We start from the raw sequence: 25164 nt of genomic DNA, 5'->3' as shown, positions 1-25164 counted from the left end.
GAGGTAGCACGTGATATTCATTGTGGTGTCTGGGGTAAATGTTGGGTACTCAGGAGTCCACCCAGCCTCCCTGTCGCCCATCCTTCACCATATTGCCCCATCTCAGCCAACTCTGCTTCCACCTAGCATCCCTCATCCTTCTCCTGGCTCCAACCCTCACCTTCTTATGCACTGAGACACCCTTGTCTCCGTGCCCTTGGTGGCGGTCCCACTCCAAACTAGACAAACATCTAGAACCAAGTATGGCCAACTGCCTGAGGACTATGGCTGTTGTCTGAAGCCTCAGGTGTTAGGAGCCAATGTTCTTGGCTACAGAGTCCAGCCCACATTAAGCCCAAGCATCCTGTCCCTTTAGATACTGCAAGGGGAGGAGGAGTTAGCCCTGATTAAGGTCAGTTCAAGAAACAGTTAAGGATGCATGGTGATAGTGGTAATACTGGTTAACATTTATTTGTTCAGTGCTCCCCATGGGCCTGGCATGGTGCTCAGCACTGACACATATGCTATTTATTAATCTTTACAACAATCTTATGAAGGAATATAGTTATCATTTCCATCTCACCAATGAGGAAATTCTGTTGAGAGGACAAATCACTTGCTCAAGGACACACACATGCAAACACTGTGATATAAACGCTGATCATCTGAGGCAGAATCTAAATGCTTACTTGGTATACAGCGCCTTCTTATGCTTCAGAGATGAATTAGGTGCAGTCCTGCTCTCCATTTCCAGGTACCAAAATCTGTATTAGTTTCCTATTGGTGCTGTAACAAATTAACGCAAACTTAGTTACACACAAACTTAAAACAGCACAAACTAATTATCTTATGGTTCTGGAGGTCAGAGTCTCCAGAGGGTCTTACAAGGCTAAAATGAAGAATGTGAGCTGGGCAGGGCTGCATTCTTTCTGGAGGCTCGGTGAGAGAATCCATTTTCTCATCTCCAGTCTGTGCAGGCTGCCTGTGTTCCTTTGCTCATGGCCCCTTCCTCCGTCTTCAAAGCCAGAAATGGCTTCTTTCTGTCTTTGGTTTTCCAATAATTTTTCTAGGAGTCTTAAGGCTCTGCAACCATATGGACTTTTTTTTTTTTATTTAGCTCCCCTGAGGACCAGAAAGGGCCAAAGCTACCAAAAGGGGATCTAGGTTCTCAACCCTTATTAAAAATGTGGAAGTGTCTTGACACATGCTACAACATGGGTGAACCTTGAAAACATTACGCTGAATGAAAGGCCACATGATGTATGATTCCATTTATATGAAATCTCCAGAGTAGGCAAATCTATAGAGACAGAAAGTAGATTCCTGACTGCCAAGGTTTGGAGGAGTTGAGGGGAAATGGTGAATGACGGCTAATAGGTACAGGGTTTCTTCATGGAGTGAGGAAAGTATTCTGAAATTAGTGCACAACTTTGAATATACCACTGGACTAGACACTTTAAAAGGATGAGTTTTATGGTACTGTAATAGGGAAGAACAAATCTGACTCCATATTGGATGTTCCTTTTACTTTAATTTTTGTATTCTATTGCTTTTGCTACAAGTTAATCACCAAAGGGATGTTGCCTATAAGCTTAAATTATACATAATGGCCCATCTCTGGGAACCCTGCCACCCATGTAATGAGCATTAAGATAAAATACCTTTGTTTAGCTCATAGGAAACCCCCTTACCAGGCCCACATGTGAATGGCTGCAGGAAGGAAGAAATCAACATATCCCCTTCGGAGTCTGACTGGAACCAGGACTTTACCTCTTCCCCTTTTAGAAGCCTGAATTCTAACTCAGAGAAGATGATTCTTTGGGACACTGGTCCAGCATCTTCTCGGTCTGCTGGCTTTCCAAATAAAGTTGCTATTCCCTGCCCCAACAGCTAGTCCCTAGATTTATCGGCCTGTCGTGCAACCAGCAGTATGAACTTGGACTTGGTAAACTGTATGTGAATTATATCTCAATAAGGCTGTTATGTTTTAAAATGTGATAAGTGTAAAAGGTGTTTTGAGACACAGAAGAAGTCTCTTAGTCAAGTCTGGGCTTTGGGAAAGGCTGTCCAGATGATGCTATGGTCATGGCTGAAAGATGAGTTAAATGTCAAATGAAGGAAGATGGAAAGGGTATTCCAGGCAGAGGGAACAGCGTGAATAAAGATACGGAGGTATGAATAAGCATGGCATCCCCAGAGCTCCCCTCCTGGGCCCGGTCTGCCTGGGTCCAGGGCTTGATAGATGATTGTTAGACAGATGAATGGACAGATGGATGAACTGACGGGTGGATGGATGGGTGAATAGACGGTGGATGAATGGATGGCGGGTGTCTGGATGCAGTGGCAACATAGGCACACATAACCTCATTATCTTATCTTATCCAACACTTATCTCAGTCTTTATGGAGCACACCCTTGATGTTTGGGTCAGGAACTTAGGGAACATCAAAGATGAAAGACACAGCATGCCCCCTGGGGAGTTTGCAGTCCCAAGTGCAGAGCAAAGGGTCAGTTGTGGAGCCACAGTACTCTTGCTGCTAGGGTACTTCCCAGGGGAGGAACCAACCGTGCTGCTAGGGTACTTCCCAGGGGAGGAACCAATGGTTACATTTAGGGGACGGACAGAGAAGGAGGAACTGGAGGAGAAGGTGGAATTAGAGAGATAGGCAGGAACCACGCTGAGGTAGCCTCACCCCTTAGCTCTGCAGGCAGAAAGAAGCCATGAAATAGGACACCTTCAAGGTGGCCTGCTGTCTGGGGAGGGCCCTGGCCTGGGACTTGGGAGACCTGGGTGCCTGTCCCTTTTCTGCATTTGAATCCCTGTGTAACTCTGCGCTAGACACTAACCCTCTCTGGACTCTACTTCCTTGTCTGTAGGATGAGCTTGAAAGTTTCAAAGGCCCTTCAGGGAAACTGAGTTGGTGGAGTCTTGAGACTCAGCAAAACAGGGGCAGAAACATCATTTCAAATTCGTGCCAGGCAGTGCGGTACAGAGGAAAGAGGAAAAGCACATAATCCCAGGACTCACACCATCCTGCACCCTCATGCAGACACACCCCTTCCTAGACCCAATGTCTTGGGCAAGTGCCTTAACTTCCCAAGTCTAATTTCCCTCACCGCACAACAAGGTTATTAACGCTTATCTCATAGAGTTGTCGTGAGGATTTAGGTAAACTAAAAACTGTATGTAGGGCACTCAACCTATGTCAGTTTTTGAAAATGTTAATTCCCATGCCCTGATTTTGTTTCTCTCTGTTTAGTGCACATATTTTAGGTCTTAATCTGCACCACGTTCCCTTTTCCTCTGAGAAGCCCTAGTACCAGGGTTGAACCCCAGCAGCCATATGAATATTACATAACCCTGTTCCCTTGGTCATAGCTGATTGGACCAAGGGGGTCACCTAACCCAAACTGGGCCAATCAGATTGAAGTTGGAATTGGGGCAAGAGACACCAGTCAGACTCTGCTGGATGCTTGAGCCAGCAAGTGACACGTTTGAGAGTCAAGTTTGCTTGAGGAAACGAAGGAAGGGAGGGAGAAAGGGAGAGAATGAGGGAGAATGGGAGGAAGGAAGGAAGGTAGGAAGGAAGGAATGGAAGATTCGTTAATGCCTTGATTTAATTTGATCAGCTACTAACCCAGGCTTTGGGTACCTCTCCTGAGACTTATCCCTGAACTGTCCAGGCTGAAGGCCTGACTGATGTCACCACATCACAGAGGGTCTTTCCTACGGTCTGCCCCTGACAGGGACCCCTGTGAGGAAGAGAGGGTTCAGGGGCAGACAAGAGGAAGGACCCTGCCGAGATGTGCTGACATTGGCCAGGAATGGCCTCCTCCTGCTAGGCCAGAGATTAACCAGGGTGTGTGTGGCTGCCTTAAGGACTAGCGATGACTCAGGTGGTACCTGTTGAGGGTTCCTGGTGAGGATGCCCAGGACAGCAAGGAAGACCGGAATCGCAGCCTCCTGACTCCATTTTGTGCAGACGGGGCCAGGAACACCCTTGAGGGTCCAGTGCGGTTCTGGTGCCAGGCCATGGGTTGCCACCAGCCAAAGCCGGTCTGTTCTAGGGCCCCTGCGCTGGCTCCTCCTCTCAGCCGTCCTGTTCCCTGCCCCGCCCCACTGAAGTCTCTCTCCTACCTCCATCCCACCTCCTGGCTGCCACCACCACTTCTTCTTCATTCTGGGCTTCTGTTCTCTGCTTTCTTTCTGTGTCTCTTGGCTTCTTGCCTTGCAAAAACAGAGCTCTGCCTCTCTCCATAGGCTCCCTCCCAAGCCCCGAGAGAGGCATGTTGGCTCATTTGGTCACTGTTATCCGTGCTGGGTACCGGGCTCCCAGGCCACTGGCTGCCTTTGTGTCGGGTACACACCTTAATCCAGTATGCAAGGGTAGGTCACCCAGGTAGCTTTATTCCAGAAGGGGCTGTGGGCCTGGCAGCTCCCAGAGCACGATACATCTTTCTCCAATATACATGGGGAAGGAGCAAATGAGAGTGCGGAGGTGAACGTGCATTGAAAAGTATAACGGGCCTGCTGGCACAATATATGTATTATTTACAACATTAACAAGGCCATCATGTCACTACTCATGGATGTTTTCCTTCCCTAGAACTTGCTGGCTAAGGGCAGTGGTTTTCAGTGGCCCTGGTCTTTGATTTCCAAACCCCTCTCCAGGGAAGTTGCTGGGACACCCAGCCTCCCTCCACCTCCTCCCCTTAGTGCTGCTTCACCAAGAACCTTCCTTACCTGCTTCTCTGCTGCCGCTCTGGTTGCTCAGGGCTCTCCGGAGGAGGCTCGCAGATCCCCACACTGCCTAAGTGCTCCCAGGTGCTTTCACTTTAGAGCTCCTGCCACTGGGAACTCGGAATATTCCCATCAGCTGGGGAAACAGCTTCCTCTTCTTTTGAGCCCTGCCCACAGGGAGTTGGTCAGGGAGGCTATGGCTGTTCACAACCTTCTAGCTCATATATTCTAGCCCTTTGGAGAGAAGGCCTTGTCCTCTGTCAAGATCCCAAATTCCAGAGGAAGGACCATGACTGGTTCAGCTGGGGTCAGAGGTCCATACCTGCACAATCAGCTACAGCGTGTGAGAACCATCTCCAAAGACAGGGAATGAGGAAGAGTGGAGGGGGTCATCCAGGGCCAAGCCTTCACACCAAGGAACCCGGCACACGTCACCATGCTGCCCTGTGCCACCAGGTCTCTGATCTCTCCCCGGCGCTTGAGCCAGTGACCCAAGCTGTCATCAGTCACCTGGATCCTCTGCTTCCTCCTGGAGCGTCCTGCCCACCTCGGGCCTTGGAGACAGACTTTCTCCTCCCCTTTTTCGTTTGAGGGCTATTCTTTACACTCCAGGGCTGGATTCTCAGGCCCCAAATTCCCTTCACGTGTTATGGAATCCAAGGGGTGAGGGGCAGGAAGGGCAGCCAGTTTATCAGACGGTTGGCCCTGACATCCCAGGGCTCCCAGGCTGCTATGCGGCTTAGGCCCCCTTCTCCTACCTCCAGTATATTCTTTTTTCTTCTTTTTCGGTAATAGCTATCCTGAGATATAATTCACAAACAATACAATTCACCTGTTTGAAGTATACAATTCAATGTTTTGTTGCATAATTTGTATTCAAAATTATGAAACCATCACTACAGTCAATTTGCAGCATCTCCCTCCAAATCCCCATTAGCATTCCCTTTATTCACTCCGATTCCTTCCCCCACAGCTATAGACAATCCCTAATCTACATTCTGTCTCTCTCTTTTTTTTTTTCAGTTTTTTTTTGGCTGCATTGGGTCTTCGTTGCAGTGCTCGGGCTTCTCTCTAGTTGCGGTGAGCGGGCTTCTCTCTAGTTGTGGCGTGAGGGTTTTCTCTCTCTAGGTGTGGTGCACGGGCTCCAGGGCACATGGGCTCTGTAGTTTGTGGCACATGGGCTCTCTAGTTGAGGCGCACGAGCTCAGTAGCTGAGTCACGCAGGCTTAGCTACCCTCTGGCATGTGGGATCTTAGTTCCCCAACCAGGGCTTGAACCCACGTCCCCTGCGTTGGAAGGCGGATTCTTTACCACTGGACCACCAGGGAAGTCCCTACATTCTGTCTCTATGTATTTGCCTATGCCTAATATTTCAGATAAATGGAATAATACAATATACGGTCTTTTGTGGCTGGCTTCTTTCACTTAAGATTTTCAAGGTTCATCCACATTGTAGCAGATATCAGTACTTGATTTCTTCTTATGGTGGAATAATATCCCATTGTATGGACAAACCGCATTTTATTTACCCATTCATCAGCTGGTGGACATTCGGGTTGTTTCTACTTTTTGGCAGTTATGAATAATGCTGCTGTTAAGATTCATGGACAAGTTTTTGTGTGGACACGTTTTCATTTCTCTTGGGTATATAGCTAGGAGTGGAATGACTAGGTCATACCGTAGCTCTACGTTCAACTTTCTGACGACCTGCCAGACTGTTTTCCAAAGCAGATGTGTCATTTTGCATCCCCACCAGCAGTGCATGATGGATCCAAGTTTCCACATCCTCACCAACACTTGCCATTACTTGTCTTCTTGATGCAGCCTCGAGAAGTTCTTACTGTCCATCCTTGAAGGCCTCGTTCTGAGGCCACCTCTTCCACGATCCCCTCCTTACTCCCTGGCTTCTTGCCTTGGAACTCCCCCACCTCCTTATGATTCCATGTAATGGGGCCTTTATAAAACTCCAATGATGCCATGGAAGGGCCTCATGCTGGGGCCACAGTCAGAACCAGTTCCCCTCTGGCATGTGGTATGATTTGAACAGAGATTAGAGAAAGCGCAGGCAAACCAGCTCTCCAGAAGCTGCTGTCACAGGTGAAAGCTTCCATTAGAGCTGTTCCTCTGGGACTGGGGGCTGGGCCTGAGCTTACTCAGGGTTGGATTGGTTTGTAAAACAGAAGTTCACTCAGCACCATGTTAGAGACTTTTGGGGGGTGGGGGGGAGGTATTTGGCACTCATTCCCCATTGTTCCAAAAACAGGACTTTGATTTTTTTTAAAGAAAATCCATTCTTCACCCTCTCTTAGTCTACTTGGTTTAGGTGGGCCTGGACCCATCCAGAGGTAATGGCCCCTGTTTGGCCAATCACAATGAATGGTTCAGGGTGGTCACATGACGCAATCTGGGCCAGTGATAATCAGCCCTGGGACCTTTTCTAGATGAGCAAATGAGTCAGCAGAAACACTGGTCTGCGGAGGAAAAAAAAAGAAGGGGATATGCAGAGAAAAAGCAGAAATGGGAGACTGTGTGGGCTCAGGGAAAGAGATCCATAGAGAGACACGGAGTCGGAGGCAGCCTTTCATTCCTGTGGTTTCTGGTTATGCTTTCTGCAGTGGATTCTATGACATTTCCCCCCCCCCTTTTATAGAAATTTATTTATTTTATTTTATTTTTGGCTGCGTTGGGTCTTTGTTGCTGCATGCGGGCTTTTCTCTGGTTGTGGCGAGCAGGGGCTACTCTTCATTACGGTGCACGGGCTTCTAATTTCAGTGGCTTCTCTTGTTGGGAGCACGGGCTCTAGGCGCGCGGGCTTCAGTAGTTGTGGCACATGGGCTCGGTAGTTGTGGCTCATGGACTCTAAAGCGCAGGCTCAGTAGTTGTGGCACACAGGCTTCGTTGCTCAGCGGCATGTGGGATCTTCCTGGACCAGGGCTCAAACCCATGTCTTCTGCACTGGCAGGCGGATTCTTAACCACTGCGCCACCAGGGAAGCTCCCCCCACCATTTTATAATACACCCTATTTTTAGTTGAATTTTTTTTTAAAATAAATTTATTTATTTTTGGCTGCATTGGATCTTAGTTGCTGTGCGTGGGCTTTCTCTAGTTGCGGTGATTGGGGCTACGCTCTGCTGTGGTGCACAGGCTTCTCATTGTGGTGGCTTCTCTTGTTGCAGAGCACAGGCTCTAGGCACGTGGGCTTCAGTAGTTGTGTCACGCGTGCTCAGTAGTTGTGGCTCTCGGGCTCTAGAGCACAGGCTCAGTAGTTGTGGTGCACGGGCTTAGTTGCTCCGCGGCATGTGGGATCTTCCTGGACCAGGGCTCAAACCCATGTCCCCTACATTGGCAGGTGGATTCTTAACCACTGCACCACCAGGGAAGCCCCTAGTTGAAATTCTTGATTAGTCAAGATTTATTCAATTTTACACGACAGAAGCTCAAATCAAATTAGTTTAAACAAGAAAAAGGGGATTTCCGGGCTCACAAAATTAGAAAACTCAAGGGATAAATCCAGGTATGGTGAAATTTAGGACCTCAATTTCTCAAATGATACACCAAGAAGCTGTCTCTCCTACCTTGTTAGGTAGGTTTTCCAATGAGGTAGACAAAATGGCCCCAGCAACTCCAGGCTGTGTAGAGAACCCTGAAAGACAGCAGCTCTTTCCTAGTAGTTCAGCAAGGTTGGAGACAGATTCCCTTTAGGCCCTGGATCTGCCACTGCTGTCCCTGCTGTTTACTTTCAGCCTAATGGGGCTGGGGGAGGGGAGGAGGAGCGAAAGAGGAAGAAAGGGCATAGCGTTTGTTTAGTATATACCAAAGTCGGGGGGGTCACTGTTCAGCTCATTTACCTGTGATGGAGTCCATTCACAACCTCAGCTGACTGCCTAGAGGAGGACCTATCCGGTTCAAAGAACGCTCCTTCCTGTGCCTGAGACTTCCTGGGCTTGAATATGCAAAGATGGGCTGGGTTTGGGACAGGGCCTGAGGAGGTTGAATTGTTCTGCCTAGGAGAGTAGAAGAATTTGGAGGGGTAAATAATAATAATAATAATAATAGCAGCTGACATTATTAACACTCTTCTAAGGGCTTCCCGTGGATGGCTTTATGAAATCCTCACCACTAAGCCTATTCAGCTTTTATTATCCTCATTAACAGATGAAATTGAGGTTCAAAGAGGTTAGGTAACTCCCATCTTATCACACAGCTGATAAGACGCAAAGCCAGGCTCACAGAGCCTGGCCATCTGGGAACAGAACTCTTGTGTTTAACTACTGGACTATTTTGACTCTCAAGGAAGAGAGATGTGAAAAGGAAGATGAAGAAAAGAGCCAAGACTGTTGTACAACACAGGGAATATAGCCAATATTTTATAGTAACTATAAATGAAGTATAACCTTTAAAAGTTGTGAATCACTATATTGTACACCTGTAACTTATATAATATTGTACATCAACTATACTTCGATTTAAAAAAAAAAAAACGACAAGAGCCAGGATGAGACTGGGGAACTGGGTGAGGTAAAGGGGCCCATGAAAGCTTCTCAGGGGTAGGTTGACCAAAGAACTGTTAAGAACAGGATTGTCCAATGTCCATTTGAAGTTGTTTTTATCGTAGCACTTGAAACCATCCCTCTGACTTCCCTAAATCTCCCTCTGCCGGCCTTACACACAAATACCTGCTGTGGTGGGTTTCTGGTGGAAATAGCGGGAGGCGACGGCCACATTCCACGTCTCAGGCAGAGCTGTGTGGAAACAAAACAGCAGACCTGGGTCAGAGGCCCAATCCAGACACTAAACGAATTTAGCAGAAGTCGCCACTCTGATGCAGAGGGGAGTGTAACAAAATGTAAATCATTCCAGAACGTTCCAAAGCATTGGGGATATCTTTGCATTTCCACAGGGTATGGAATATAGATTTGAACTGATTTTTTTTTTTTTTTTTTTTTGGCTGCACCGCGTGTGGGATCCTAGTTCCCTGACCAGGGATGAAACCTATGTCCCCTATATTGGAAGTGCAGAGTCTTAACCACTGGACCACCAGGGAAGTCCCAGATTTGAACTGATATTTTTGAAATCATAAGGGATGGGAGGCTCCAGCTGACAAATGGGTTCCATACAGATGGCAGACTGAGGCTTAGAGAGGCCCCAAACCCTGAGAATATCAGCTCCCCCTTTGCATCCCTGAGCCTCCAGCCTTGGAGACTCCAGTTTACGTTTGGCATGGGGTGGGCCAATGATGTATGTGAGAAAGGGACCAGGGAGATGATTGGAATCCTTGGGTCTGTGTGTCTGACCCAGAGCATAAGCCCTCTTGTCGGAACTGACACAGAGAGGAGCTTCTAAGGGGGAGCGGGCTGGCTTTGCTGCCTTAGGTGGGAAGGGTCCCAGGGCCTGGCATGTGGCTATACCTGTAGATGGGCCTCAAATGGATCCTGCTATAAGGAGAGGAGAGAGGGGGCCAGGGAGCCAGGCTGAACTTGGCCGGGGACTCAGGAGAGAGATTCAGACCTGCCTGGTAAACTCTGATGAGAAGACACTCTGGAACACTGGGCCCCCCGGGGGAGGGCACCGCTGGCCGGGGCAGGGGCTGTCTCAGAGGCAGCCCTCCGCAGCAGCCAGAGCCCGAGGACGGCGATGCAGGAAGCAGGGAGGTAAACTTGTCCCGCTGCCCACCTGGGCAGACTCAAGGCCATTAGGTTTCCCAGAGCAGCTGAGAGACGCATCCTGTCAGCTGCCAGAGGGGCCCGGAGGACGGCCAGGATCTGGCCGCTGCAGGGCTCTTAGGCGTGTTCCTGCAGCTCTTCCTCCCTCTTCTAAATGTTATGTTGGCTTCTCCGAGGCTCCCTTCTCCTCGCTGCCTCTTCCCGTCCTCTGCTTTCCCTCCAAGGCTGCAGCATCCCCTCTACCTGATGATGCCCAGATGTCCACCTCCGGAGATTCCCCGACCTCGTGTCCACACCCTCCCCCGGATTGCCACACACCCCTCACACCAGAGGCCCCGATCCCCACTCCTCTCTGCAGCTCTAGGCGTTGGGAGCAGCACTCCTTGCTTCAGCCCCTTCCTTTCCTTACCCCCCACCCCGCCAGGAGAGAGCTAGACCTCGGGGTCAGGTCCCCCGACGGAGCCACGTTTTTCAGTGGGTGGGCGCTGGGGGAATCCAATCCCACACTTGGCCGTGCCCCCGACTTGGCTGAAGCGTTCCTCTTCCTGTGCCTTAGCATCTGTGCTGTCCCTCTGCTGCCTTCCCATCCCTGCTGCAGAGGTGGTTGGCTAAGCGTGGCCCAAGCTCGCTGCTGCAGGCTCCTTCCTCTCTGGAAGGTCATTTGCATGACCTTGTTGCTTCAGGTCTGTCCCACTTCGGGCTTGGCCTTGGAGGGAGAGGCCTCCTTGGGCCTTAAACTGACCTGGGTGAGGGTGCTTGGCACTGGGTTGAGGGCAGAAGCCCAACCAATAACACAGTGACCCCGCGTTTCCTGTGATACAGCTGCCCCAGGCCGTGTGCCAACGGGTGAGTGGAGGAGAGACAGGTGTCCTTCCTGGGTCCCTCTGTCTGATACATTCAGTAACGCCTCATTCCATCCTGATTTCTAACAGTCTTTCCCCTTCAAACCTGATGCCCTTTTTGTGTTCCCCTCATAAACGGTTTATTAAGGACTTTTAGGTCATTGGGTTACAGCTATGGCACAGTTTTATTTTTCTAATAATGGCTGCCAGCTGGACTCTGTGAACCCCTCCACCAGTGGGGAGTTATGCACCTTTGACAGTATTTTGATCCAGTTTCTAACATTCAGACACTTTTGGTTATAAAAGCAAGCTCATTCTGGTTAAGATCGGGTTGTTTTAAAACTTTGGGCTATGGCTTCCCTGGTGGCGCAGTGGTTGAGAGTCTGCCTGCCGATGCAGGGGACTCGGGTTCGTGCCCCGGTCCGGGAAGATCCCACATGCCGCGGAGCGGCTAGGCCCGTGAGCCATGGCCGCTGAGCCTGCGCGTCTGGAGCCTGTGCTCCGCAACGGGAGAGGTCACAACAGTGAGAGGCCCGCGTACCGCAAAAAAAAAAAACAAAAAAAATCTTTGGGCTCAGATTTTATTCTAAACTTGCTTCTTCCTCCACAAGGGAAGGTAAGCTGGTAGCTCTGGTGACTTGAGGTGTGAGTGTGTGTGCATGTGAATGTGTGGTCTGTCACACACACACACACACACACACACACACACACACTCACACACACCCTTCCTCTGGGCTCACCCCCAGAGCTGGGGTTAGGGGAGAAGAAGGAGGGAAATGGCTGTCCCTCCAGTGGCACCTGGCCAGGCTGCGGTTCCCCTTTTGTGAGTCGTGTCTGTGGTGGAATTAGTTCAATGCCTGCAGGTCTGCTGGTAGTAGGTGGAGGCCCCCAGGGTCCCACTGACCAGGGACTTAATTCCCAGCCCCTCCCCCAGGCACTGGTGGTCCCTCCCCAGACAAACTACACCTTCCAGGGACCCCTCAGCCACATCCCTCCAGTGCCAAGACTCCAGCCCCAAGCTGAGAAGGTTCCAGGGAGCCTGCCCCTCCGGCCCCTTCAACCTCCGCTCCTGTGCTCCGCTCAACCTCTCTGCCTCCCAGGAGCCAGAACCCAGAGGACTTGACCCTGGCATTGTGCCACCACATCCCCCCCTGGTGGCCCTGGGGCAGGTGGCAGCCGATGGCTAAGCAGACGTCCAACCGGGGAATGACGCGTCAATGTCCCCTCTCGCAGTCACCCCCAGACCTTACAGGCAGTACCCTTGGGCTCCCATTTCTCCATGCTCTGATGCTCTCCACGGCAAACCCACCAAATCTGTTGGCCTGTCTCCCACGGGAGGCTCAGAGCCTCAGGGTGATCTCTGGGACGCAGATTCCTATCAGGACCTCCTGCTGTGCTGTTATACCTGCCGCCCGGCTGACAGCGTCTGCCCACGCTGGGCTGGGACCCCAGAGGCCCGGGAGTCATCCTAACCACCTTCCTCTTCTTTTTGCTGCTCCATGACAAACTCTCCTCAGCCATCAGACCCACTTCTCTGCTCCCCATTCAATCAGGGCCCCACCCATTCTCACCTGGACAGGCCCCTCAGTGCTTCCCCTGCCCCAGTTCCTTCCATCAATGGCAGTGACCTTCCTAAAACTCTTAAAATGTTAGTCTAGTTCTATGCCTCCCCCTAACATCCTCTGATGGTTCCTAATACCTAGAGAATAGTCTAGGCCTCTCTCAATTGGAAGTCCAGCCTCAGCTCCAGCTAAATCCACACGCGTACCCACTGCTTAGCCCCTGGTGGCTTCATCTCGTGCACAGCTTGACAACTGGTAGCGACCGGCCCCCGGATCTGTGTCGAGGGCTGTGAGGAGAGTGCTGTGGTCAATTAGTGATGCCTGCCATGGGCCCAGGGTTGGCAGAGCTGCAGGGTTTCTGCCACCCTGTTCTAGTTGTTCCAAACTGTGCACCTTTTCCCACCTGCAGTCCACCCTGGACTCTCTGCAGCGCACATACTGCGTTACTGCCACCGTAAACTCGCCAGTTGTCCCCCCCCTTGCACACCATTACCCCTGGCGAGACTCCCCTCTACCTGTCCTCCATCTGTCAAGTCGCCCCTCACCTTTCCTTCTTTCTATTTAACTGGGGTGACCTTGCATCTTGGTTTGCCCAGGTCTATGCTGTGGCCCCATCGTAATTATTAGCAGAATCCCTTTACTCTCATGCATGTCCCAGGCTGCACTATGAATCAAGTATGCTCACCCTGACTCTAGCACATATAACGTTAAAGGCGCTTGTGTCATTTTTAGGTCTGTCTTGCCAGTGCCCAGAGAGGGGTCTTGGACTGGAGTGGAAGTGAACTGGCAGGAAGAAAGAGAGAAAGCACACTGCAGGGTAAGAGATGGAGAGAGCTGGTGTCGATTGGCGTTGGAGTGGGGGCCCTGGGACCCCAGAGAACCAGTCAGTACCTGCCTCAGAGGAAGCCGGGTCTTCCCATCAGCCCCACAACTCAGGTCCTTGGGGGGAGAGGCAGAGGTAGAGACACCATGGTGGGAGACTATAAGAAACTGGCCGAGGGAAAGTAAGAGATCTAAAAATACAGCCGGCAGACAGAGAGGAAGTGGGGGCAGCCCTGGGCAGAGGCTGAGGCACAGCTATTGTTCTGCACTGCCTGTTGCCCTGAGGGTGTCCTGGCGGGGGCACTGGTGCCCCAGGGTCTTCACTCTGGTAGTGCTCCCAGCTCGGAAGGTCCTTCCTTCCCTGGACTCTTTCCCTATCCAACTCCCCTTCTGGAAGTTCTCAGCTCCAAGGACACTTCTAGAAAGCCTTCTCTGACCCATCGCCCCTTCCCCCTACCTGGATAGATTGGTTCCGATCTCTCCTCCGTGGCTCTGTCCTTAGATCATTACTTATGTGATCGTCCAACTAACCTTGGCCAAAGCCCCTCATACGACGTTGGTCAGACGGCTTGAAGTCAGGCACCTGGGCTCAAATTCCAGCTGTGTGGCCTTGGGCTGCATCGCTCTGTGCCTCATTTTACAGGAGAGGAAAGATTTTAGAAATCTTTTTTTTAGAAAGAGAAAGATTTTCTCTCCTGTAAAATGGAGACAGTTCCAGCAGCCACCTTGCTGGGTGGTCATGACGGTAGTGTGCTTTGAAGCACGTCGCAAGTCTAGAACCTTCCCGGACACATTGTAAGTCCCCTTGTTATTAGCATTCAGTACTACAATTACTTGAGGGCAGGGCTGAATTGATCTTCTTGCCTCACCCTGTAGCCCCTAGTAAAGTGCCTGGCTTGTTTAGCAAGCGAACGCGTTTTTGTTTATGTCCCACCTGGTTCCAAAAAAGACTTAAGGCCACACGATGACGTATGTTATTGAGAGTTTTGCGAATTTTAAAACAAGCTTAAAATGTTACTTATTTCTCTTCGCCAGCCCTGCTGTCTCCTCACGGATGACCATTCCTCCCAATCATAGCCTGCTATAGACCAGCAGGCGCCCACTGGCACTGGGGCCTCCCTCCCTCCCAGGGTATCTGTTGCTGGTTACAAGAAAAGTCTGTGTCCCATGGAACTGAACTGAAACGTGCCTCAGGTCACTTCCTGCCCCTGGTTCCAGTTCTGTCCTTTAGGCCTTGGCCTGAGAATACCTGCAAGAGATTTGAGGACAGAGAAGCTTGCAAATCCTGGACAGAGGTGCGTGCTGGGGAGTGGAGCAAGGGCCTGGGGAGGTGCCCTGGGCTGGCTGGCCATCCCTGCCCAGGCCTCTGAGGGCAAGTGGGGGGTGTGAGGACAACAGAGCTGTGTTTTAGTTAAACCGTCGCTCTTGCTAGAGTCCCAGGGAGCCTGAATAATTGACAGTGTGGTCAGCAGCTGACCGCTACTTCCAAGCATGGTGGAAATCAATCAGGTCGACATTTACTGCCCCAGCCCCGGGAGGCCTGGGGGTCAGAGGTGAGAAACTGACCCGTCCTGAGTCTTAACCAGGCAATGTGGATGGAGTCAGACAGACCCGTCTGTGCGCTCAGTCCTGCCCTTCTGCCAGCCTGTTTCCTTCTCTTCTGGGGGACCAGGCATCTGCTCCTCACTGGCAGGTAGAGCGGGAAAGTGCCCGTAATCAGAACGCGGATACAAAGAGCGGGTGGGAGGGGGAGGGTGAAGAGTCTGGTCTGGGAGGGGTTTGAGTCTGAGGTGCCTGCCGCACAGCCGGGCACAGAAGGTCCAGTCACTGGGTAATTGGGTCTGGAGCTAATGGGAGGTGGAACTTCAGGAGTCCCCACCTCTAAGTGGTTCCCAAAGCCACAGGAGTGGATGAGAGTATCCAGGGTGAGTGGAGAGCAAGGCGACTGGGAGGCCACTGACATTTAAGGCACAGCGGTGGACCCAGGGAGAGGAGACCCCAGGGGGACAGAGAAGGAGCTGCCGGGGAGGAGCAGAGTGGGGCAAGGTCAGAACGTGGAAAGCTGCTCGGAGGTCAGGGAAGATCAAGACTGAGAGGGGTCTGTCTTCCGGATCTAGGGGGCTTATGAGGTCCCCCTGTGAGGGTAGCTGTAAGAGAGTTGTTGGGGGGGGGCCCGATTTTCCTGATATAAACAGGGCCACAGGGGGAGCTTAAGGGTGCCCAGGCACTCACGTGGGTGATACCCGGAGGGAGCTCTGGCATCATTAGGACCACTTAGGATTTAGACCTAGATCAGCCCCTACTTGTAGACGTCCTAATTTCTTGTCTGATACTTAATCCTTTTCCAACCTAGTCCCTGTTGTCTTCTCTAGCCTCTTCCCCCCAACAATCGTCATCCAGAAAACTCCTATTCGCCCTTCAAATCCCGCTTCAAATATCACCTCCCACCCCAGGCAGTTCCTGACATCTGCCCACATAGAGTTAATCCCTCTCCCCTCTGTACCTTGGACATCCTTTCTTCTTTTGCATGTGTTCATTTGTTCATTCATTCATTGACAGGTGTTGACTGTACATCTACTATGTGCCAGGCTCTGTGAGGACCCTGGGGATTCAGTGGAAACAAGACAAATAGTGACATACTCCATTTCCAACTAGCCAAGGCAAAAAGGGGGCAACTCAAGAAGGCAATGAATAATCAGATTGCCAGGGGGGCAGGGTCACAGCTGGACCAGGGGCTAGGGTGCTGCCAGCCCCCTCCCCTCCCCTTCTCTTCTCTTCTCTTTTCTTTCTTTTTCTCCTCTCCTCTGTCTCTGTCTATCTCTCTTCAGCTTCCCTTCCTACTCAAATTGGCTTCCCCTACTTTGTGGAAAACAGAACTGCTATTAGCTCCCGAATCCCCACCAGGGAGGGTATAACTATTTCCCCCAGTTCCGGTTTTAAAAAGACAACTGCAGAGAAGGAGCTGGTTGGCCAGGTTTGGGTCAGGAGCCCACCCTTCCTTAACCAATCAGCCAAAGCTAGAGAGTGAGGTCATGTGACAGTGTGGCAACTCCTGCTGGGCCCACCAAGATCTTTAGGGTGGGGAGAGCAGCTGGCCCCCCCAAAAAAGTAGGGATTCTTTTCCAGTAGAAACCATGCAGGGAGGATGGGTTGGTCCTCAAACCAGTAGGGGTCTCATAAGGCAAAGGAGCCCCATGTTGTGGAGGAAGGAATCCTGGTACCAGCAGTTTGGGGTCAACAGCCCAGAGAGATCCTCACCTTCTTGGGGCCCTGGACCCCACTGGCATCAAGTGAAGACTGTAGGCCTCTTCTCAGAATAATCGTTTTAGATGCATAAAATAAAATACATGGGATTACAAAGAACACCAATTATGCTGGTTCTGTCCACAGCCCTCTTGAGGACCTTAACTGCAGAAGGAGTGTAAAAAGACATTAGAAATTTGCTCTGAAATCTCCTGGAGGGAAGAGATGGGAACCTTGGCCTTTCCCTTGAGGGTGGAAGCTGTTAGACCTGTCTGGGGCCTGGGATGGCCCTGGAGGAAGCTGCCAGCAAAGGAGATCCTTGCAGGGAGTGGGTCGGTGACCAGATGCAGCGCTGAGGCTACAGCAGGCAGAGTTCTTCGCAGCTGTCAGTGGAGACTGATTCTGGTTAACCTAAAGGAGGTGTTTGGGAAAGTGTCAGGTGGCATGTGCAACTGATGGGGGCGGGGCGGGGGGGCGGGACTGGACAAACAGGCTTGACGGGAACGCAGAGTGAAGGCCCAGCCAAGGTGCCACGCTGAAGGCCATGCCTGCCAGCTGGTCACCACGGCTCCTGCTGGCACCTGGAGACAGTGCCATTCTGCCGCAGTGGCCTTTAAAGTCCTGCCGGACACTGGGCCTCTGTGTCACTCGAACGATTCAAAGTCCCGGGAGGGTGTGTCAGTTCGCCACACTTTAGGCCATATTCTAGCTGCTGGGGGTGCAGAGTACGTGCCCTGGTCAGCGTCTGTGGTGGTGGTGGGGTTCTTTCACCATCTTGGGACAAGGGTTGCTGACACCATTTGGAATGAGTTAGCAAGGACCCCGGGAGTCTTAGACTTATCATGGGGTGGGGTCTCTCTAGAGAGAAGTCATGGGCTTCCAGTGATCAATAGACCGGGCTCAAGAAGATGAGCCCTTACTCGGAACCTCAGACTGGGGGTCACCTGTGTCTCCACATCAGCCATCTCTGCCCAGGCAGCTTGCAGCCCAGGGCCCGGCACCGAGACCCGGCCAGCTGCTCACCCGTCCGTCTCCTCTTCCTGCCGGGCACGCAGCTAGGCTGTACTTCCCAACCTTCCTTGCAGTTAGGTATCGAATGTGACCTTGGGTCGGCTGATGGAACATGGACAGAAGTGGCCTGAGACACTTCCAGGCCCAACATAAAAGTCTCCGTAAAGACAGGAGTAAAGACACAGACCTACTAGAGAATGGACTTGAGGATATGGGGAGGGGGAAGGGTGAGCTGTGACAAAGCGAGAGAGAGGCATGGACATACATACACTACCAAACGTAAGGTAGATAGCTAGTGGGAAGCAGCCGCAAAGCACAGGGAGATCAGCTCGGTGCTTTGTGACCGCCTGGAGGGGTGAGATAGGGAGGGAGAAAAAAAATGTCTCCGTAAAAATCCATAAAACCCTGCAAGCCTCCGAATTCTTCCCCCATCCAGCCAAAAGCAGGTGGTTCTGAGGCTCTAGGGGAGGGTGTAGCCACAAGAAGGAGGGAGCCTGGGTCCCTGAATCACCACATGGAAGGCCCATCCACCCACCATCCACCACAACACCTGCCATGTGAGCCAGAAAGACAGCTCCACTGTACCACAGAGACTCGGGGCCTGGCTAGAGCAGCAGCTCCACTGTACCACAGAGACTGGGGGCCTGGCTAGAGCAGCAGCTGGGGATCACTGATACCCTCTGAACATGGCTGCTGAACCAAGCTACTCCACGATCCTGGACAAAGCACTGCCCTGCCCTGGGCCTCAGATTCCTTGGCTACCAACAAGGACCTACTGTATAGCACAGGGGACTCCACTCAATATTCTATAATAACCTATATGGGAAAAGAATCTGAAAAAGAATGAATACATGTATATGTATAACTGAAGCTCTATGCTGTACACCTGAAACTAACACAACATTGTAAATCAGCTATACTCCAATTAAAAAAAAAGTCACACACACACACACAAACACACACACACAAAGATTCCTTGACTATATGAGAGCCTGGACCAGGTAGCCTCTAGGGACCCTCCCTTCTGGGGCAAGGGAGAATTTTAGCCACACACTTGCGTGCGCGCGCGCGCACACACACACACACACACACTCCTTGCACTGGGGGCTGTGTCTGTAAGGATAGGCCCCAGAATGGCTTCTCGATACTATTTCTCTAAAGCACGCAAACGAGGACAGCATTCCGGAACCTCATTCCTACCAGATATCAGTATAACAAAAACACATGCTGTAGACCAATAAAATGCGATGACCAACTCCAGGGATAAAATGTGTTTGTTTATATGTATTTTTGTACCTTCCTGGATCATAAAAGGAATTACATTCTCATCAGATGGTGTCCATGCACAGACAGCATTGCAGGGAGAGAGGAAGTGGCAGCTTTTGTTCTTATAACCTCGTGATCCTGTGGGGACTAAATGGCCATCCTTGTTGGCTGTTTTCTCTGACTCCTCCAGGGCTGGTGGGAGGAGGGGTGCGGCAGGAAGGGAAGAAGAGCAGATGCTGTCGAAGATGATTTCTTCCCAGGCTCCGGCTATGGCCCTTCTCCGTTTTCTCACGGAGAGAGCGGTACCAGTGAGGCTGCGGTCTTGGGCTGGCACGTAGTCACAAAGGTCCTTGGATGGCAACAATGGCCCACACTTATCGGCCAGGCACTGCTCTCTGTGCTTTGCATATAGTAGGAACTCATTTAAACCTCATGATATATTACTTTCGCCGGGGGCGGGGCATTTTACAGATAGGGAAACTGAGGCACAGAGAGGTTGTGAACTTGTCCGAGGTCACACAGCCAGTGAGTAAACAAGTTGATATTCTCACCTAGCCAGCTCTGGCTCCAGAGCTGCCTCTCTAGGTTGGGAGAAAGGTTCTGATCCTTATCATAAAAGCCACCAGAAGCAGAGGAAAGGAGCAGTAAAGTCAACACAGATTCTCTGCTGGGGGCAATTTTGCCCCCAGGGGACATTTGGCAATGTCTGGAGACAGTTTTGATTGTCACAAGTGGGAAGGATGGACTGCTGACATCTAGAGGGTAGAGGCCAGGGCTGCTAAATACCCTACAATGCCCTGGACAGCCCCAGCACCCAACAAAGAATTTTCCAGCCCCAAATGTCAACAGCACCTAAGTTGAGAAACCCTGCTCTGAGGTCAGGCAGGCCTGAGACCTGTGCCACTTCCTAGCTGTGTGGCCCTGGGAAACCGGCTCACGCTCTCTGAGCCTCAATGTCTTTAGGAGAATGTTGGGTAGTGTATTTAATGAGACAAAGCCTGACATATAGGAAGTGCTGGTTGTCTCCACCTTATTCTTCTTCCCTGCACCTCCGCATCCTCACCCGTCCCAGGCCCTGTCACATTTCTTGACCAAGAAACAGAACCAGGCCCTTCCCAGTGAGCCGGGGAGAGTTAGGAGTTTATACTCCCCCGCTTGCTCCTGGATGTGCCGACGTCTTCAGCTCCTCTAATTACTTATTTAAAGGCTATCGATTCCTTGGCCGCCGCTGGGAGGCCTCGCAGAATTGCCTGTCTCGCAAAGAGCAGGTGCACCCTGGCCTAGCGGCTGGGGCTGTAGCCTGACATAACCAGGCAGGGGGTTATTTGTGCCGGGGATGCTCATGAAATATTCATGTACTGATTTAAATACCGAGGATGTCAAAGCTGGAAAGAGCCAGAGAGATCATATCAGCAAAGCTCGCCCTCATCCGGAAGGGGATGCAGCTGGGTGTGGTGGGAAGGGAGGCCAGCACATGAGCGTTCAAGACAGATACCAAGGCCTCGGGCTCACTGTGTGACCTTGGGCAGGTCACTTGCCCATTCTGGGCCTTTGATTCCTCAACCGTAATGAGAAGAAGGGGGTTGTGAGGCTGAAATGAAACGGATATAGAAGAATAAACGTAGCACATCGTAGGCCTGCAAAATTTAACTGCATTTAAAGTCAGCAAGCCTCTGGGCTTTCCTGGCACAGTGGTTAAGAATCCACCTGCCAATTCAAGGGACACGGGTTCGAGCCCTGGTCCGGGAAGATCCCACGTGCCGCGGAGCAACTAAGCCCGTGCACCACAACTACTGAGCCTGCGCTCTAGAGCCCGAGAGCCACAACTACTAAGCCCATGTGCCACAACTACTGAAGCCCGTGTGCCTAGAGCCCATGCTCCGCAACAAGAGAAGCCACCGCAATGAGAAGCCTGCGCACTGCAATGAAGAGAGTAGCCCCCGCTCACCGCAACTAGAGAAAGCCCGCGCACAGCAACGAAGACCCAACGCAGCCAAAAATAAATAAATAAATTTATAAAAATAAAATAAAATACAATAAATAAAGTCAGCAAGCCTCTCTGAAACTGAATTTCCTCCTCTAGAAATTTCCTAGGGTTGTTAAAGGTAAATGAGATGACAGATGTGATCCTCTTATACCAGGCCAGAGACAAAGGGAAGGCTGATAAGTGTTAAGTGTGTTTAACTATCATGTATTAGTGCCCAGGTGCTGTGCTAAGTCCCAGGTACTATGCTAAGGGCTTAACAGGCACTAGCTCTCAGAATCTACCAACAGCTGTGGTGAAGGGTATTATTATCTGAGTCCCAGTGGCATGCTGGTAAACTGACTGGTGGGAGTGGGGCAGGGGAGTCCTGATTTGTAATGTTTGCCAATTTTCCTAATGTAGATACTCCCACCATGGCCAACTGCCAGCTTGATGTCACTGTACAGTTACAATGAGATGCAGGCACCACTGGATCTCTATTTACAGATGAGGAAACTGAGGCTCAGAGAGGTTGAATGACTTGGCCCAGGTCACACATCACGATGGGCCAGAACCAGGACAGTCCACACCTCCTTTCTCCCAGTCCAGTGCTCTTCCCACCAGGTACTCAGGACAGCGTTGGGGCCACCTTGTCGCCCTCTTCCACGCCAAAGCTTGTTCAGGAAGCCAAGAGAACCACACTTCACGGAACGCCGGCTCCAAGCTGCGCCCTGTGCCAGGTAATTAAAGAGGACATTCTCTTACTGATTGATGCCAACAGCCTGTGAGGCAGGAATTCTGATTGCCAATTAATGGAGGAGGGAAACGAGCTTAGATGGGTGAAGTGTCTTGTCCAAGGCAACAGCGCTGGAACGAAGTAGAATTGGGAATTTGAACCCAGGCCTCCAATGACTCTAAAGCCCACGTAACTTCCTCTCCACCATCTGGCCAGACCCTCCCCCTGGACACCAGCCCCCAGACTGCCTGATCCATGGAGGGATCCATGTGGAAACTCCATGGGCATTCATAGACCCATTTGTTTCCAGAACTCACCCTCTTGCTCTGTCTCAGTGGTGTAGATTTGGATCAACTAGGATTTTAAAGAACTCAATCAGGGCTTCCCTGGTGGCGCAGTGGTTGAGAGTCCGCCTGCCAATGCAGGGGACACGGGTTCGTGCCCCGGTCCGCGAAGATCCCACATGCCGCAGAGCAGCTGGGCCCGTGAGCCATGGCCACTGAGCCTGTGCGTCCGGAGCCTGTGCTCCGCAAAGGGAGAGGCCACAACAGTGAGAGGCCCGCGTACCAAAAAAAAGAAAACAAACCACAACTCAATCATCAGGACCCCTGTTGGAGCATTTGAATCAGAATCTCCCGGAAGAGGAACGAGAACCAAGTGGCCTTGGTGTTTAAAAGCTTTCCAGGGGATTCTGACATGCAGCTGGTCCTGGGAACCACAGCCCTGTTTCTCTGTCACCACCGGTGCCCCTCGGAAGAGGGGCACCAGGGGTGACAGAGAGGAGGAAGAGGGGCTGGACAAGCATACAGGGCAGCTTCCATTCTCCTCCTGACTCGGTAGCCCACCGCACTCATTTATTCATTTACTCAGCACATGTTCATAGGGTCAAACACTGGGTTGAGTGCTGGGGTACAACTGGTGACCATGGCGCACAGTACTGGCCCTCGAGAAATGTACAGACCAGTGCATGCAACCAGAGGAAGAAACCTATATTCACCACTGCTAGGAATTTTCTGGCTTTGTTCAGAAAAATGGATTATACTGCAGGAGGCAGGAGGGCAATGTTGATATCTTGCTTCTGAAAAGGAAGGAGAGGAAGAGAAGAAGGTAGGGCAGGAGGGAGAGAGCCTGAGTTGGGCTCAGGGGCAGGGTGATCAGAGCCAGGTCGCTGCAAGAGCAGGGTTCCGACAGCAACTGTTCAACTCGCCCACGTAGCTGCGGCGCAGACCCTCTCTGGTCTAGGAAATCTAGGGCAAAGGGCACATTGCTCTCGCATGGTTTGTGTGAGGGTCTCAGAGAGCTGAGTTGCACTTTGGGGTCAATACCACCCAGCCGAGGGACAAGAAGGAGAGGGGCTGGAAAAAAGAAGTTTCTCTGAAGAAAGTCCAGGAATGGAAGCCTTTAGCTGCATCCAGAGTGCCCAGGGCCCCAGCTGCCATCAGGGTGACAGGGGAAGGTGGGCTTTTTATCAAGTAATTGCCAACGTGAGGAGGCCCGTGAAGGAGCAGCGTGTGGCGTTATGGAGTACAGAATAATCTGGGGAGGGGAGATCACAGTCACCACTGACTGAGCAGGTCTTGTGCTCTGGATCTGGTACATTGCATGCCATCCACACCACGTCTTTGAATCCTCACCAACTTTTTATGAGGTAGCAACTATCATTATGCCCATTTTATAGATGAGGAAATGGAGGCTCAGAGAGGTGATGTGACAGGCCTAAAGGCACACAGCTGGCACGTGGCAGGGTCAGGATTTGAATCCGGGTCTTTTTTATTTGCTTGTTTGTTTTGGCTGCACCACGTGGCTTGTGGGATCTTAGTTCCCCGACTGGGAATTGAACCTGGGCCCTCAGCAGTGAAAGTGCAGAGTCCTAACCACTGGACCACCAGGGAATTTCCTGAATCCAGGTCTTTGTGATTTGAAAACCCATGCTCATCACCCCTACCCCGTTGAAGCTGCCTCACCTATTTCTCTTTCATTAGAAGGCCCGCAGGCCTATGGACAAAAGAAGGGACAGAACGCGTACGCACAGGTGACATACACACAAAGAGGGGTGACACACACACAAGGAGCCACGTTATGGCTGAGGAACTCTGGCTCAGAGAAGTGAGAGAACCTGCCCACGGTCACCCATGAGAAAGTGGCAGAGCTGGGATGGGAACCAAGGAACGTCACAGGCCAGGCCTTCGCTCTGCCCCCACAGCTGTCGGAAGGCCAGCCCTCACCTGTCCTCAGCCCGTGAACCCCTGCTGCGCTGCCAGCGATGGGGCAGCAGGTACTCGGCCTGGGTCTCCGGAGCAGGCCCAAGCCTGGGCCTCAGAGCAAGGTTATCGGGCAGCCTGGGAGCCTGCCACCTTCCCAGTCACCCCAGGGCATCGGGTTCATTGCCTCTGTGGTAGAAAAAAGAAAAAAGACAAGGCAGGAACGCAAGGAAGATGGGGCTGATTCCTGCCGAACTCCTCCTGTTTGGCTGAGTCAGCAATGCCGAGAGGCCTCTCTGGCCTCAGAACAGAATCGCAGGGACCTGCAGATAAGCTGGAGTTTCTCTGCATGGCCAGCAAGGGCAGGGGTGGTGACGGTGCCGAGAACAAGGGGAAACGGGCTGCTGTTCTCCTCTAGCTCTGGTTGCTCTCTCTACCCACTCCCACCCTGCGACTTGCCCATGCTTTTGAAAGGCCACTTGTTTCAGACTTCACAGCACTCAACAGTCTAGAAAGCCCTTACAAAGAGCTCCACGGCCTCTAAAGTGGTTTATGATTCTGAAGTGCTTTTTGGATTATAAAAAGCTAATCCACAGTCGCCTCCTTAATGCGGCAACATTTACAAAACACTTTGCAAGTCACAACGTGTTCTATAGTTTGCATCGTCCTTTGCAACCCAAAAATGCCTGCCTCTCTGGAGAGACCTTTATAGTTTGCAAACCCTGGTCACACCCATCGCCTCATCTGAACTGCAGAATTAGCACCATGGTGAAGGCTAATAACATCTACCCCTTGTACAGCACTTAGAGTGTGCCCGGCAGCCGTATGAAAGCTTTACGTCTGTTGACACACTTCATGGGCACAACAACCGGTGAAGCTGGCATCCTTCTCATCCCTGTTTACAAATAAGGACTCTGGGGTACAGTGAGGTAAAGTGGCTTGCCCAAGATCACAGGGCTGTTAAGTAGCAGAGCCTGGATTTGAGGCATTGATGTTTGATGGGATGCAGGCAGGCTTTGTGTCCATATTTCAGATGAGGAAAACAAAGGCCCAGCTCTGCCCCGCTCACTGTGTCTTGGCACATCTCTTGGCTTCCCTTTTCCTTCTCTGCAGAATCAAAGGGTTAAGCCTGCC

The 25164-nt window shown here is 51.4% G+C and overlaps 1 long non-coding RNA gene across 1 annotated transcript; it reads right to left on the bottom strand.

Annotated features, from left to right (window-relative positions):
- Positions 1 to 8287: 8287 nt before the first annotated feature.
- LOC137226970 (uncharacterized) lies at positions 8288 to 9447 on the bottom strand. Its single transcript, XR_010944633.1, has 3 exons — positions 9398 to 9447; positions 8570 to 8725; positions 8288 to 8474 (listed from the first exon to the last, which is right to left on the bottom strand). It is a non-coding gene; the product is annotated as an uncharacterized lncRNA (long non-coding RNA).
- Positions 9448 to 25164: the final 15717 nt, after the last annotated feature.

The sequence above is a fragment of the Pseudorca crassidens genome, chromosome 7, assembly GCF_039906515.1.
Source record: "Pseudorca crassidens isolate mPseCra1 chromosome 7, mPseCra1.hap1, whole genome shotgun sequence".
Lineage (NCBI taxonomy): Eukaryota > Metazoa > Chordata > Mammalia > Artiodactyla > Delphinidae > Pseudorca > Pseudorca crassidens.
Note: the sequence above shows the minus strand (reverse complement) of the source record. Positions and strands in the feature narration are given on the sequence as shown.